Here is a 17,381-nt window from a genome sequence, read left to right on the forward strand (position 1 = left end):
TGAAATCATGTCATTCACAGCAATGTGGACAGACCTGTCCATTATCTTAAGTGAAACAAGTCAGACACAGAAAGATAAATATCACATGTTCTTATAAGTAGGAGCTAAATAATGTGTACACATGGACTTAGAGTGTGGAATAATAAACAGATGGAGACTCTGAAGAGTGAGTGGGGTGTGAGAGGGATGGATAATGAGAGATTACTTAATGAGTACAATGTACATTATTTGGTGATGGCTAACCTAAAAGCCCTGACTTCACCACTAGGCAATTTATGTATGTAACACAATTACATTTGTACCTTATACATTTATACACTTAAAAAAATAAATAATTTTAATTCCAGAAAGGAAAAGTGGACCTTAAAAAACAATAAAAGGGAGTGCCCATCACACTTGAAATGTTGCTAGAGTTCATAGATCTAGCTGCTGGGTTTCTAAGCAAGCTAGAGGCTGCCGTGCACCAAAGCAGGAATCCAGGAGACAGGCAGCTGTGCAATTAATGCATGTACTTAAAACTCCCAAACCTGCAGATGCCGTGCACAAGAAGCACCTTCAAGAGATTCCAGACCAGAGTAGCAATGTTACCACCAGCTTCATGTGGGGTTAGGATTCAAGCAAGACTTCTGAACTACTGGCAGGCATCGGGGTCTCTGCCCTGGAGAAGGAGGAGGCAGACAGTGAGAATATCCCCAAGGAACTGCTCTAAAACCTGGGCCAATCACACAGCCATCCAAGGAAATGATTGAAGAGCAAAAGGAATGATAAAGACTGTGATCATTCACAGGCCTAAACTAAATGGAGAGAACTTTCCAGGTGTTTCATGGGACTCCTTTCCAGATGAGCTGCTCTTGGGGATCTTTTCCTGTCTGTGCCTCACTGAGCTGCTAAAGGCCTTCGATGTTTTAAGAGGTGGTATTACCCTAGCATCTGTTGAGTCTCTATGGCAGACTTTATACCTCACAGGTAAAAATCTTCACCCGGATGTGATTCGTCTGGGTTGGTTGCCTTCCACTGCCAATAATCATTTATGACCAACCATTGGTTGAAGATTTCAGCCCTCTGCATATACAGCAGAGGGATGTGTTGAACTCAGTTATAGATGTGTCTGCCCTCCATGGCATTCTGTCTCGGGGCTCCAAGTTGCAGAATCTAAGTTTTCTGGAAGACCTATGGCTTTCAGATTCCATTATCAATAATCTTGCACAGAACTCAAATTTAGTGCAACTAAACCTTTCTGGGTGTTCTGGATTCTCTTAATCCAGCTGTTCCAGACTGGATGAGCTAAACCTCTGCTGGTGATATGACTTCACTGAAAAAGCATGTGCAAGTGGTTGTTGCGCATTTGTCAGAGAGCATCACCCAGCTAAATCTCAGCGGCTGCCGAAAGAATCTCCTGAAATCCAATGTCTCTACTTTAATTAGAAGATGCCCCAATGAGGGTCTAGATATCCACCTAAACTTAAGTGATAATGTCATGCTAAAGCTAAAGAATGACTGCTTTCAGATATTCTCCAGCTCAACTACCTCCAATACATATCACTCACTCGGTGCTATGATAAACCCAAAACTTTACTTGAACTTGAAGCAATTCCCACTCTAAAAACACTACAAGTCTTTGGAATCCTGCCAGACAGCGCCCTTCAACTGTTAAAGGAAGCCCTTCCTCAATGTACAGATTAATTGCTCCAATTTAACTACTACTGCCAGGCCAACTACCGGCAACAAGAAGAATTAGGAGATATGGGGCATCAAATGCTGACTGACATTGCAAAAGTTCAGTTGTCTATGAAGTATTTATTGCAGGCTGGTGTCTCCCTTTTCTTTGGAACAGGGAAAATAGTCAGGAAGCCCAATTGCTGGAGTGCTTGGCTAGTTTTATTCTTGGTTTTCTCTTTGCCTTCATTCCACGAGTATTAAGGAATGATTTAAGAGGGAAAACAATGTGCTTTTCTGAAATGACTCTAAAGCTTCTATCACTGCTTTGCCCATAAGGTAAAGCCTTTTTGAAAGGCTTTACCTTTTGAAATTTGGGGAGAGTGAGCCTATAATTTCAAGACACCTTAAAGAGAAAAATTTGAGCCACGTCTTTCAAGTACCCTTCTTATTAAGTCTATTCAGAATCAAGCTTAAAAATTACCACCAGCAAACAATCTTCATAGCCTATATGGCAATTTTTATCTATTTAATTTTATACTAGTGCCTTATAAGACAGTTTGGAAGAACAGTACGCTATTTTATTGTGAGCTGAACAGAAAGTGAATCATAGGATAGCAGCATTTGAGGCAATTATTCTGGAAATAGGAAAAATGCATTTTAATTTTGCCTTTAGATTTGAAATTAGGTTAAAGAAACAAATATCCCCAGGTAATTCACCATAAAACATAAAAATAAATAAATATATATATAAATAAATAAACAACAAGGGGTATAGAATTAGTATAGGATTTGAAAGCTCAAGAGACAATTTTCTATGACAGGTTAATTTGAAGTATCCTTTAATGCTCACTAAGGTATTATGTTTCCAGAATTCTAAATTAGGTGAGGAAATATAATTCTAAATTATATTTAATTCTAAATTCTAATTATAAAGTTTTCTAACTTTATAATCAAATTATATTAACATGGGTTCTTTAGCTTTTAAAATGACTTGCTTTGTTTTAGAAAGGTAGCATTAACCCGGTCTCTATTCTTGAAAAGTTTGATGGAAGAATTCTGAACTGAAGCTGCTTGCTGTTTTCCTTTAGCACTGAGTTTCTTGAGGTTACTTGTGTATTAATTTGGAATCAAGTATTTTAAATTGTCTTTTTTTAATGGTCTCTCATAATAATTATTCAAAACTATTCATTTTATGGGGTAATGGGGCCTATTCCCTAAGAGGAGCTGCATGTTCCCTTCAACTGAAAACAAACACCAGAAGTCTGGGCACGGTGGTTCATGCCTGTAATTCCAGCACTTTGGGAGGCTGAGGCAGGCAGATTACTTGAGGTCAGAAGTTCGAGACCAGCCTGGCCAACATGGAAAAACCCTGTCTCTACTAAAATTACAAAAATGAGCCAGTCATGGTACCGCACACCTGTAATCCCAGCTACTAGGGAGACTGAGGCAGGAGAATTGCTTGAACCCAGACGGCAGAGGTTGTGGTGAGCCCAGATTGCACCACTACACTCCAGCATGGGTAACAGAGCCAGACTCTGTCAAAAAAAAACAAAAAAACAAAAAAAACAAAACACTAGAAGAAGGTATATGTTCCATGCAGTTTCAGCAGTAAGCACTACTTTCACCTATGTAAGAGTTAAGATTCAGATACTGAACATTTTGATAGCATCAGTGATTTTTTTTAAACTGGTACATAGAAGTAAAAAGATTATATTCTGCTTTTTAAAAGTAACAAAAAAAAAGCTAGTTTAAATTGGTGAACTCCTCGTATGTTCAAAATGCAACAAGAAAAGCCAAAACTCATCATCCCTATTAACATTAACTGTATTTTTAGAATCAAAAAAATTAAATGTTAGGAACAATAGTATGAAATGCCCTTATCTGCTCAGACCTAAGTAGTGTTACACAGGAAATGATTATGCTTCAACTTCTTAGTAGTTAAAAAATGCTAAATTCTACTTGAAATTATTGTTTACAGATTAGTGACAAGGACTGGTCACAGACTGACTTCCGGATGCCCTCAAATATACAGAACTCCCAAACAGAAGTCCAGCTATAACCTACTTTGCCAACATGTCAGAGTAATCCATATTTTTGTGTGCGATTTCTACTTTTATAGACTTGTTTTAAAATAAAACACATTGTTGTTAAAAAAAAAAAGAATTGCACATACACAGACTGAGATGCATTCTTCTGTGAAGGATTCACAAACAGAACAACTTCACAACAATACTGAATCACGTAAGGGTGAAAACCCAATTATATTCTGATCACAGAAAATGAATAATGGTTCCCTTTCTGTAAGTGAATGGAAATAAAACAGTTAAAATATACATAGAAAAAGTAAATGTCACTTCTGCTTCCATCAAGTGACCAGGCTTGATGATGTGTCTGTGTTATACGTTTCCAAGGCAGATTGTGCGTTTGCTTTATGGCAATCATCAATATTGAAATAAAATAAATACTTGAGAAATTTTTAGTTATTCTGGTGGGTATCGTCATTTGCTATTAAGGCATGTCTCTCGATGTTTATTGTTTATTTAGGAAAAAACAGGAGAAACAATAGTGGGAGTCTTTGACTATCCAAATTAACTAAAATTAAGCAGGTTGAGAAGAAGTACTTAGATATACCTCTACTGCTCATTGCATTTCTCGGGCTCAAGTTTTGTAATTGAAAATTTTAAAAGCAAAGCAAACCAGAACAAGTTATTTTGTGGATATTGACAAACTGATTCTAAAGTTTATAGAGAGAGGCAAAAGATCTAGAATAGCCAACACAATATTGATGGAGAAGAACAAAGAAGAAGACTAACACTTCAAGTCTTACTATGAGACTACACAGTAATCACGACAGTAATCAAGTATTGGCAGAAAAATAGACAAATAGGTCAGTAGAACAGACTAGAGAGACCAGAAATAGACCAATACAAATATATTCAACTGAATCTGACATAGGAGCAAAGCAGTTAGGTGGGGAAAAGACAGTCTTTTCAACAATGGTACTAGAACGACTGGATATCCACATAAAAAGAAAATGAATCTTAACATAGACCTTACACTCTTCACAAAAATTAGCTCAAAATGGATCATAGACCTAAATGTAAAATGCAAAACTATAAAATTATGAGAAGATAACTAGGAGAAAATCTAGATAATCTTGGGTTTGGCAATGACTTTTTTTTTTTTTTTTTGAGACGGAGTCTAGCTCTGTCACCCAGGCTGGAGTGCAGTGGCGCAATCTCAGATCACTGCAAGCTCCGCCTCCCGGGTTTTCGCCATTCTCCTGTCTCAGCCTCCCGAGTAGCTGGGACTACAGGCGCCCGCCACCACGCCCGGCTAATTTTTAGTAGAGACGGGGTTTCACCATGTTAGCCAGGATGGTCTCGATCACCTGACCTCGTGATCCGCCCGCCTCGGCCTCCCAAAGTGCTGGGATTACAGGCGTGAGCCACCACGCCCGGCCGGCAATGACTTTTAAGATACAACACCAGGACCTGGCACGGTGGCTCAAGCCTGTAATCCCAGCACTTTGGGAGGCCGAGGCGGGCAGAGCATGAGGTCAGGAGATCTCGACCATTCTGGCTAACACAGTGAAACCCCATCTCTACTAAAAATACAAAAAATTAGCTGGGTGTGGGGGCAGGCGCCTGTAGTCCGAGCTACTCGGGAGGCTGAGGCAGGAGAATGGCGTGAACCCGGAGGCGGAGCTTGCAGTGAGCTGAGATCAGGCCACCGCACTGCAGCCTGGGTGACAGAGCAAGACTCCGTCCTTAAAAAAAAAAAAAAAAAAAAAAAAGATACAACACCAAAGACAAAGCCCATGAAAGAAAGACTTGATACGTTGAACTTCATTCAAAATAAAAACTTCTGCCCTGTAAAACAACAGTCAAGAGAATGAGAACTTAAGTCACAGATTGGGAGAAAATATTTGCATAAGACATATCTGATAAAGGATTGTTATCCAAAATATACAAAAGACTCTTAAAACTCAACAGCAAGAAGTCTAACAACCTAATTAAAAATGGGCAAAAGATCTGAACAGATGCCTCACCAAAGAAGATATACAGATGGCAAATAAGCATAAAAAAGATGCTCAACATCATATATAATTAGAGAATTTCAAATAAAAACAATGAGATACCACTACACACCTATTAGAATGGCTAATATTCAAAACACTGACAACATCAAATGCTGCTGAGGATATGAAACAACAGGAGCTCTTATTCATTACTGGTGGAAATGCAAAATGGTGCAGCCACTTTTGAAGCCAGTTTGGCAGTTTCTCAAAAAACTAAATATACTCTTACCCATATGATCCAGCAATCATACTCCTTAGTATTTACCCCAAGGAGCTGAAAACTTATGTCCACACAAAAACATGCACACAGATGTTCAGAGCAATTTATTCATAATTGCTAAAATTTGGAAGCAACCAAGTTATCCTTAAGTAGGTGAATGGGTAGATTGTAGTACATCCAGCCAATGGAATGTTGTTTAACACTAAAACGTAATGAGCTATCAAGCCATGAAAAGGCACAAAAGAACCTTAATGAAAATTACTAAGTGAACTGGCTAGCCATATGCAGAAAACTGAAACTGGACCCCTTCCTTACACCTTATACAAAAATTAACTCAAGATGGATTAAAGACTTAAATGTAAATCCGAAAACCATAAAAACCCTAGAAGAAAGCCTAGGCAGTATCAGTCAGGACGCAGGCAACGCCAAAAGCAATTGCAGCAAAATTCAAAATTGACAAATGGGATCTAATTAAACTAAAGAGCTTCTGCACAACAAAAGAAACTATCATCAGAGTGAACAGGCAGCCCATAGAATGGGAGAAAATTTTTGCAATCTACCCATCTGACAAAGGTCTGATATCCAGCATCTACAAGAAACTTAAATGAATTTACAAGAAAATAAACAACCCCATCAAAAAGTGGGTAAAGGATATGAACAGACAGTTCTCAATAGAAGACTTTTATGCGGCCAACAAACATATGAAAAAAAGCTTAACATCACTGAGCATCAGATAAATGCAAATCAAAACCACAATGACATACCGTCCAGTCAGAATGACAATTATTAAAAAGTCAGGAAACAATAGATACTGGCGAGGCTGTGGAGAAATAGGAATGCTTTGACACTGTTAGTGGGGGTGTAAATTAGTTCAACCATTGTGGAAGACAGTGTGGCGATTCCTCAAGGATCTCAAACCAGAAATACCATTTGACCCGGCAATCCTATTACTGGGTATATACCCAAAAGAATATAAATCATTCCACTATAAAGACACATGCATACATATGTTTATTGCAGCGCTGTTTACAGTAGCAAAGACACAGAACCAATCCAAATGCCCATAAGTGACAGACTGGATAAAGGAAATGTGGCACATATACACTATGGAATACTATGCAGTCATTAAAAAAGAATGAGATCACGGGTTCTGCAGGGACATGGATGAAACTGGAAGCCATCATCCTCAGCAACTAACGCGTTAGCAAACTAACGCAGGAACAGAAAACCAAATACCACATGTTATCACTCATAAGTGGGAGATGAACAATGAGAACACATGGACACAGAGAAGGGAACAACAATACCAGGGCCTGTTGGGAGTTGGGGACGAGGTGAGGGAACTTAGAGGATGGGTCAACAGGTGCAGCAAACCACCATGGCACACATATACCCATGTAACAACCTTGCACATCCTGCACATGTATCCCAGGTTTTTTTTAGAAGAAATTTTTTAAAAAAGAAGATTACGAAGTGAAAGAAGCCAATCTGAAAAGACTACACACTATATGATTCCAACTATAGCACATTCTTGAAAAGGCAAAACTATAGAGAGAGTATAAAGATTGGTGGCTTCAAGGAAGTGGGAGGAGGGAGGGCTGCATAGGTGAAACATAGAGGATTTTTAGGGCAGTGAAACTATTCTGTGTGATGTTATAATGGTGAATACATAGCATTATATATTTGTCCCAAACCAAAGAATATACAACACCAAGAATGAACCTAAGTATTTACATTAACTATGCACTCTGGGTGATAATGCTGGGTCAATTTAAGTTCCTTTCTTGTAACAAATGTGCCAGTCTGGTGCAGGATGTCGACAGTGGGTAAGGCTGTGGGTGTGTAGGTGTAGGGGGTACATGACAACTCTGTGCTTTCTGCTTAATTTTGCTGTGAACCTAAAACTGCTGTTAAAAAAAAAGTCTATTTTAAAATATGTAAAGCAAAAGCTTATGGCTTCTGAGAGATATACTAAGGATGTGGCCATTGTGTATTTTATCATAAGAGTATTAAAAGGCCAGGAATTGCAGGATTTTTTTAAAGCATGCAAGCTTTTATACAGACCTATCATCTTCTTAATTAAAATGATGTTCTTATTGTTTTCATTATGTAAGAATTGGAGGCAAAACTGGGTAGGCACTTGGGAGGCTCTATTTATTCCCCACCATATGGTGTAGGGCTGCTTTTTAGGTAGGTAGCCACCTACATGGTGAGATATGGGAGATGCTTAAAGGCTACTTTTAACTTAAAATTTCACCTACTATTCTGTCATGGTATCTCCTTCTTCCTCTCCTAACCATAAATGGATCCTGCCTGCTTCTCATTTTTAACACATCTAGTATCTAGCCCATGTACTGATTGACACATACAAGGTGTTCAATAACTGTGTAATAAATTAGTTGTTGATTCTGAATTTTAAAAAAGGACAGTCTCAGACATATTTTTTTTGAAAAGTTGAGTATTCTCCTTTTATTTCTTGAATTTGACAAAGCCAAATTATTTAAGCCTGAATATCTCGTAACTTTCTTTTAAATTACATTGTTTAGCCAGGTGTGGTGGCTCAGGCCTGTAATCCCAGCACTTTGGGAGGCCAAGGCGGGCAGATCACGAGGTCAGGAGTTTGAGACCAGCCTGGCAAACATAGTGAAACTCCGTCTCTACTAAAAATGCAAAAAATTAGCCCAGCATGGTGGTGGGTGCCTGCAATCCCAGCTACTCAGGAGGCTGAGGCAGGAGAATCGCTTGAACCCGGGAGGCGGAGGTTGCAGTGAGCCAAGATCATGCCATTGCACTCCACCCGGGCAACAGTGTGAGACTCCATCTCAAAAATAAATAAATAAATAAATAACAGTGTTTATTTTGCTTCTTACAAGGGCAAATAACATGGTTTTGAAACAAATAGAATATTTCAAACTGGGTTGACAGACCAGTTGACTTTGAATTCACTGACGTTGCAATTAGGCATGCTTATCCTCAAATGGGCTGATTTTCATATTTGAGGTATGAAGCATGTATGTAAATGAAATGTATTCATACCTTTTATTTGGTGTTTCTCTTAGTAGAAATGTCAGATGACATTCTAGAGCCTTTAAACATAATGAAAACTAAATTAAAGCCTATTTCTATGAGTCTGGCTTTATTTATTATTCTTTTCCTTACTGTTATACGCATCTTAAGGCATCATTGCCTTCCTGTATCTTCTTGCTTCCATGCAAAGTGGCAATAGTGTAGATCTTCTGTCATTATGGCCACTACCTCACCACCTGGTCTGGTCCCAAATCACTCTCTAATGTTTGCATAGACGTACACCCACTTCATACCTGGCTTTCTGATTGGTGAACTTTTTGTTCTATACTGATATATAACTAGACTACTTTAGAATTAAAATAGTTTGAGATTCTGCAAAGTAACCTAGAAAACGAAAGGTAGAAACAATAATTGAGGTAAATCAAAAACATATCATACATTTGTATGAAAACCATCTGTGATGAAGTAGTAGGGAAAGAGAAAAGTTAAAAGATAAATGAGTTCTTGTCCTTCTGGATATAAGATGAATATAATCTGGGATCAGGAAAAAATTCCCCTTGGGGTGTTTTATTACCCAGTCCCATAGAGCGTAGGATTTATGCTCTCCCCTTTCCCGCGTTGAGCACTGTGTAAGAAAGATGTGAACTAAACAGACGGCTAAAAATACAATTGATGCCTAGGTTTCTAAGCTTTGAAATGATAATTCAGCAAATACTACCCTAGTCTCTGACTTTACTCCAAGGAGTGTTTTAGAAACTCATTTAGGAGCATGGCCTCCAAAAAAATAAGTTTTGGAAGGTAATCCTTTATTTTTGTTTTTTCTTTGAAATGCCAATAAAGTTCAAGTGACTACAGTCAACAAGTTTCTAATCCATATTTCTAGCTTATAAGAACTGAGTTATTCCACAAATATCTCTCTTTCTCCCATCACACCAGTATCTGCCCATGTATTAGAAGCAGTCTTCCACTGTTTAAGAGGAGAAACAGCAGGTTGGGCATAATGGCTCATGCCTATAATCACAGCACTTTTGGAGGCCGAGGTAGGAGGATTGCTTGAGGCCAGGAGTTCGAGACCAGCCTGGGCAACATAGGGAGACTCTGTCTCTACAAAAAATACAAAAATTGGCCGGGCGCGGTGGCTCAAGCCTGTAATCCCAGCACTTTGGGAGGCCGAGACGGGCGGATCACAAGGTCAGGAGATCGAGACCATCCTGGCTAACACCGTGAAACCCCGTCTCTACTAAAAAAATACAAAAAACTAGCCGGGCGAGGTGGCGGGCGCCTGTAGTCCCAGCTACTCGGGAGGCTGAGGCAGGAGAATGGCGTAAACCTGGGAGGCGGAGCTTGCAGTGAGCTGAGATCCGGCCACTGCACTCCAACCTGGGCGACAGAGGGAGACTCCGTCTCAAAAAAAAAAAATACAAAAATTAGACAGGAATGGTGGCATGCACCTGTAGTCCCAGCTGCTCGAGATGCTGAGGCAAGAGGATTGCTTGAGCCCAGGAGTTCAGGTTACAGTAAACTATGATCACACCACTGCACTCCAGCCTGGGTGACAGAGTGAAATCCTGTTTCAAAAAAAAAAAAAAAAGAATTGTGGCAACACATATGTAGTAACAACAGCTTTTCCAAGTCTTTTACAGTGCCCCCTTTAGATGCAAGTAGCAATAAGCCAAATCCTATTAAGATGGAATGATCACTGCTCTGTAGCTACTTTGTCCAAATATGGGCTCCCAGTTTATGCCATTAAGTTCAGAAGTTTGAGCTACACCAACCTTTTCCAGTCATTGTCACTAGACTATGGACATCAGCATTTTTACTGTTAGCAGGTACATGGCTGATAACAGGTGATAGTCTATACTCTGTCCTTAATCCAGGCTTGGCCTAACAAAAGAGACAACATCTAAATGGAAAAGAATGGGGGTAGTTTTGATCTCCTTTGACATTGCCAATGCTTTATGTTATTACTCTCTAGGCTGACTTGAAAGAACACAGACTTTGTGAAAACATTTTAATGGAAGGAAGTATCAAGTAAAACTCAGAATTGTAACATTACTTAGCAATGCCTGGAGCCTGCATCTTCCTGCCACCATTATCACAATAAACTCATAAAGGTATAAAACTATGCAGAGCTATGTCAGACACATTAAAATAACATCTGCTAAATGACTCTTATGGCACATTTCTTTCCTTGTTATTCTTTCCATTCATCATTTTCTCCTTACCTAGTTTTGAACTGGGCTGAGATAGAAAACAAAGAAAAAAAATATTACTATAGTTCCTGTAGTACAGCTGTTTTGGTATTCTCTTTTACATATTTTTTCTATCAGTGGTCTAAGAAATATTAACGGACAGCATAAGCATAGTAGTATGCAAAGAAAAAATACTGTTATCCTGATCTCAACCTACTTGTGAATTTTTGGAAAATAATAAGTTTGTATAAACGTCAATTTTAAGAGTTGAGGCTGTAATATGGTTTGGCTCTGTGTCTTCACTCAAATCTCATCTCGTTGCTCCCATAATTCCCACATGTTGTGGGAAGGACCCAGTGGGAGATGATTGAATCATGGGTCTCATGAGATCTGATGGTTTTAAAAATGAGAGTTTCTCTGCTACAAACTCTCTCTTTCCTGCTGCCGTTGATGTAAGATGTGACTTGCTCCTCCTTGCCTTTCACCTTCCACCATGATTGTGAGGCTTCCCCAGCCACATGGAACTGTAAGTCCAATAAACCTCTTTCATTTGTAAATTGCCCAGTCTCAGGTATGTCTTTATCTGCAGTGTGAAAATGGACTAATACAGTAAATGGGTACCAGTAGAGTGGCGTGCTGCTGAAAAGATACCTGAAAATGTGGAAGTGACTTTGGAATTGGGTAACAGGCAGAGGTTGGAACAGTTTGGATGGGCTCAGAAGAAGACAGGAAAATGTAGGAAAGTTCGGAACTCCCTAGAGACTTGTGGAATGGCTTTGACCAAAATACTGATAATGATATGGACAATGAAATCCAGGCTGAAGTGGTCTCAGATGGAGATGAGGAACTTGGAAACTGGAGCAAAGGTAACTCTTGTTATGTTTTAGCAAAGAGATTGGTGGCATTTTGCCCCTGCCCTAGAGATTTGTGGAACTTTGAACTTGAGAGGGATGATTTCAGGTATCTGGCAGAAGAAAATTCTAAGCAGCAAAGCATTCAAGAGGTGAGTTGGGTGCTGTTAAAGGCATTTAGTTTTATCGGGGAAACAGAGCATAAAAGTTTGGAAAATTTGCAGCCTGACAATGTGATAGAAAAGAAAATCCCATTTTCTGAGAAGAAATTCAAGCCAGCTGTAGAAATTTGCATAAGTAATGAGGAGCTGAATGCTAATCCCCAAGACAAGGGGGAAAATGTCTGCAGGGCATGTCACAGCAGCCCCTCCCACTATGGGCCAGGAGGTCTAGGAGGAAAAAGTGGTTTCACGGGCTGGGCCCAGGATCCCCATGCTGTGTGCAGCCTATAGACCTGGTGCCATGCCTCCCAGCTGCTCCAGTCATGGCTGAAAGGAGCCAACATAGAGCTTGGGCCATGGCTTCAGAGGGTGTGAGCCTCAAGCCTTGGCAGCTTCCACGTGGTGTTGAGCCTGCCAGTACACAGAAGTCAGGAATTGGGGTTTAGAAACCTCTGTCTAGATTTCAGAGGATGTATGGAAATGCCTGGATTCCAGGCAGAAGTTTCCTGCAGGGGCAATGCTCTCATGGGGAACTCTGCTAGGGCAGTGAGGAAAGAAAATGTGGGGTTGGAGCCCCCACACAGAGACCCTTCTGGGGCACCACGTAGTGGAGCTGTGAGAAGACGGCCACCATTCTCTGGGCCCCAGAATGGTAGATCCACTGGTGGCTTGCACTGTGCACCTGGAAAAGCCACAAATGCTCAACGCCAGCCCATGAAGGCAGCCAGGAGGCAGGCTGTACCCTGCAAAGCCACAGAGGCAAAGTTGCCCAACACCATGGGAACCTACCTCTTGCATCAGGTGACCTGGATATGAGACATGGAATCAAAGGAGATTATTTTGAAGCTGTAAGATTTGACTGCCCTGCTGGATTTCAAACTTGCATGGGGCCTGTGGCCCCTTTGTTTTTGCCAATTTCTCACGTTTGGAATGGCTGTATTTACCCAATGCCTGTACCCCCATTGTATCTAGGAAGTAACTAACTTGCTTTTGATTTTACAGGCTCATACATGAAAGGGACTTGCCTTCTCTCAGATGAGACTTTGGACTGTGGACTTCTGAGTTAATGTCAAAATGAGTTGAGACTTTGGGGACTGTTGGGAAGGCATGATTGGTTTTCAAATGTGAAGATATGAGATTTGGGAGGGGCTGGGGCAGAACAATATGGTTTGGCTCTATGTCCCTATCCAAATCTCATCTTGTAGCTCCCATAATTCCCATGTGTTGTGAGAAGGACTTGGCAGGAGATGATTGAATCATGGGGACGGATGTTTCCCATCCTGTTCTCATGATAGTGAATAGGTCTCATGAGATCTGATGGTTTTAAAAATGGAAGTTTCTCTGCATTTTTGCCTGCTGCCATGCATGTAAGATGTGACTTGCTCCTCCTTGCCTTTCATCTTCTGCCATGATTGTGAGGCCTCCCCAGCCACAAGTCCAATAAGTCTCTTCCTTTTGTAAATTGCCCAGTTTCGGGTATGTCTTTATAGCAGCATGAAAACGATCTAATACAGGCGGTATAATTACTACTTCTGAGAGATACTTCTTCAATTGGCAAAACACTTAGGCTTGCTTCAGTTATCAGAGATATCAGAGCTTGGATAATCACTTAACCATGGTGTCACTCTGTATTTCCTATCTTGGTGAATCATCTGGTCACCTTCGACAGAAACCTGAGACTCCTTTTTGAGCTATCTATCTCTTTAGAGTCACACATCCAATCTATGTTTATTCTACCTCTTTGATATATTTTGAATTTTTTCTAAGGACCTATAATTTGTAATTTCAATCTTTTCTATATTCTCATTTCTACTATCTTAGTTTTGGTTTTAATTACCTGGATCATTTAAGTGTTCTATCTAGTCCACCTGCCACCATCAGCCTCTCTTCCCCAAAATGGTCCTAAATATTCTAACAAAAGGATGTTTCTAAAATGCAAATATTAGGTCATTAGAAAATTTATCAGCCAAGCGCAGTGGCTCACACCTGTAATCCCAGCACTTTGGGAGGCCAAGGAGGGTGGATCACTTGAAGTCAGGAGTTCGAGACCAGCCTGGCCAACATGATGAAACCCTGTCTCTACTAAAAATACAAAAAAATTAGCTGGGTGTGGTGGTGGGCACCTGTAATCCCAGCTACTCCGGAGGCCGAGGCACAAGAATCGCTTGAACCTGGGAGGCAGAGGTTGCAGTGAGCTGAGATTGCACCACCGCACTACAGCCTGGGTGACAGACCGAGACTCTGTCTCAAAAAAAAAAAAAAAAATTATAAGTGATGCTCCACAACCTTTACAATAAAGCTCATACTCCCTAACATGGGTTACAAGGAACTGGTCTTTACTTACCTCTCCAACTTTATCTCTAGCCACTTTCCCTTCATAACCCCAACCAGTTTGGTCTACTTACAGTTTCTTCACCTTGAAGGTGTCTAACTCCATTAACTCCGTGCCTTTGCACATGCCATTGTTTCCCATACCAGGAATGCTTTTCGTGAACTCTGTCCTACCAAATATCAGTTTAGTTTAGTTTTGTTTTGTTTTTTCTGAGACATGGTCTCACCCTATCACTCAGGCTGGAGTGCAATGGTGCAATCACAGCTAACCGCAGCCCTGACCTCCCAGGTTTAGGTGAACCTCCCGCTTCAGCCCAAGAGTAGCTGGGACTACAGAAGCATGCCACCATGCCTGGCTAATTTTTTGTATTTTTAGTAGAGATGGGGTTTTGCCATGTTACTCAGGCTGATCTTGAATTCCTGGGTTCAAGTGATCTGCCCGCCTCAAACTCACAAAGTGTTGGCGTGAGCCACCATGCCCAGTCCCCAGTATTCTTCTTTATTATTTAGAATTGTGTTTAATGACACATAATAGGCACAATAGAAAAGTGAAGACAGTAGCTAAAACACAAGTCCAAAGGAAGTAGAAGTTGCATGATATAATCAGGGTCTGAGACTCCGACTATCTTTTTTATTTTACCATTATTATATATATAATGAGGCTTCAAGATGATGGTTTCATATCTGCATTCCAACAACAAAGAAAGAGAAGAGCAAAGAACCTGTCAGTTGAGCTTATTTTTATCAGGAAAAAAAAAATGACTTTCGGCCGGGTGCGGTGGCTCACGCTTGTAATCCCAGCACTTTGGGAGGCCGAGGTGGGCGGATCATGAGGTCAGGAGATGGAGACCATCCTGGCTAACACGGTGATACTCCATCTCTACTGAAAACACAAAAAACTAGCCGGGCGTGGTGGCAGGCGCCTGAAGTGCCAGCTACACGGGAGGCTGAGGCAGAATGGCGTGAACCCGGGAGGCGGAGCTTGCAGTGAGCCAAGATGGCGCCACTGCACTCCAGCCTGGGCGACAGAGCGAGACTCCGCCTCAAAAAAACAAAAACAAACAAACAAACAAAAAACCAAAACAAAACAAAAAATGACTTTCAACGAAACCCCATTCAGTAGATTTTTTCTTATATGGTCACTAGGCCTAGAATGCTGTATAAAGGGGTAAGCAGATTTTACAAAAAAAAATCAGAATTCTGTTTGTATGTAAGAAGGGAAGAATAGATATTGTCTGCCACATCCTTTTACCTGGTTACCTCTTACAAGATTCAGATCAAGCTTCACCTTCTCTTGGAAGTTTTTCATGACACCACAAGTCCAGGTTCGGGGTCACCCTCTATTTTCCCAGATTAATGCATGGAAAACAGAAGGCACTCAATACATTTGGTTGCCCGGATGAGAATGAAAATCCCCTCTATTCTTTGTGCTTTTAGCACACTATTCTGGAATCACCAGTTTAGATACTGACTCCTTCATGAACCTGTAAGTTTTCTAAGGCCAAAGCTGTACTTTATTTACCTCAGTATTCCACAGTATCTTAAATATAGTAATCATTTAGTAAATATTTGTTGAATGAATATGTGACTGAACACGTTTTAAAATGAGATTTTATAAGCAAGTGAAAATATTTAGAGACACAAAGATTAAATTCATGCTGTGTTGGGGAATAGTAGCAGAGATCTATCTAAATAGAGGTAGCACAGGAATACATTAATCTTAGTGTTTAGCTTATAACCCTAAGAGCTAAAGAATCCCAATAGCTAAAGCCATTGAACTTCTGCTTATGGGTTAAACTCCATCCCCCAATTTTCTGAAACCATAATCTCAAAGATCAGTACTACTGCCTTTATTTTAGGTTTCATTCTGACCTCTTGCCATTGCAGAACTTTCTCCTCAGTTCAGCTAAAAACTGGGTTCTTGTCACACAACCAGGAAAGATTAGGCTCGTGGACACATAGAAGGGTGGCAAAAACAGAGGGATTCCTGTTAACAGGCCCCATCTCACCGATTGAATCCCAGGTTACCACCCAGGAGCAGGAGAAGCCAGGCTCCTCCCACTTGCAAATAGCAAGAACTTCCCAAAGCCCCACCACATCCTCCCAGTGCGCAGGCCAGATGGAGGTTCTCCGGGGAGCCCTGTTTACTTGGCTGTCTCATTGACTTATTATAACCCATCTTAGCTTCATGCCTAACTTGGAATCGATGTTTAAAATTTCTCTTCCTTTATGATTTGTGTCTGTCTGCTTTTAACCTTATTCGCATGACTTGTTCCTTGCCATCTCATGTAATACCTCTTTTATACCAAACATTGGCTCTGCTGGACTTAACATAGCATCTGGGCTCTGTTTAACTATCTGTACCTCCTTCTAATGCTTGCTATTGGGATGTCTAGACTGCCTGACTCCCTGCTGCCTGCAAGACTGCCTGTAAGACTGTTTAGGCCGGGCGCGGTGGCTCAAGCCTGTAATCCCAGCACTTTGGGAGGCCGAGACGGGCGGATCACGAGGTTAGGAGATCGAGACCATCCTGGCGAACACGGTGAAACCCCGTCTGTACTAAAAAAAATACAAAAAACTAGCCGGGCGTGGTGGCGGCGCCTGTAGTCCCAGCTACTCGGGAGGCTGAGTCAGGAGAATGGCGGGAACCCGGGGGGCGGAGCTTGCAGTGAGCTGAGATCCGGCCACTGCACTCCAGCCCGGGCGACAGAGCCAGACTCCGTCTCAAAAAAAAAAAAAAAAAAAAAAAAAAAAAGACTGTTTAGATTTTCAGCTCAAACTTTTCCCTCTTTGGCCCATTCTATCAGTGAGAACAAAGCCTGGTTCTGACACGTGTGGGTGGGGCTGGGTTTACCTAAG

At 40.8% G+C, this 17,381-nt stretch overlaps 1 pseudogene; it reads left to right on the forward strand.

The window, feature by feature from the left end:
• The first annotated feature begins 502 nt into the window (after positions 1 to 502).
• LOC102136741 (S-phase kinase-associated protein 2 pseudogene) lies at positions 503 to 1,792 on the forward strand (annotated as a pseudogene).
• The last annotated feature ends 15,589 nt before the right edge of the window (positions 1,793 to 17,381 follow it).

This window comes from Macaca fascicularis, chromosome X (assembly GCF_037993035.2).
Source record: "Macaca fascicularis isolate 582-1 chromosome X, T2T-MFA8v1.1".
In the NCBI taxonomy this organism is placed as follows: Eukaryota; Metazoa; Chordata; class Mammalia; order Primates; family Cercopithecidae; genus Macaca; species Macaca fascicularis.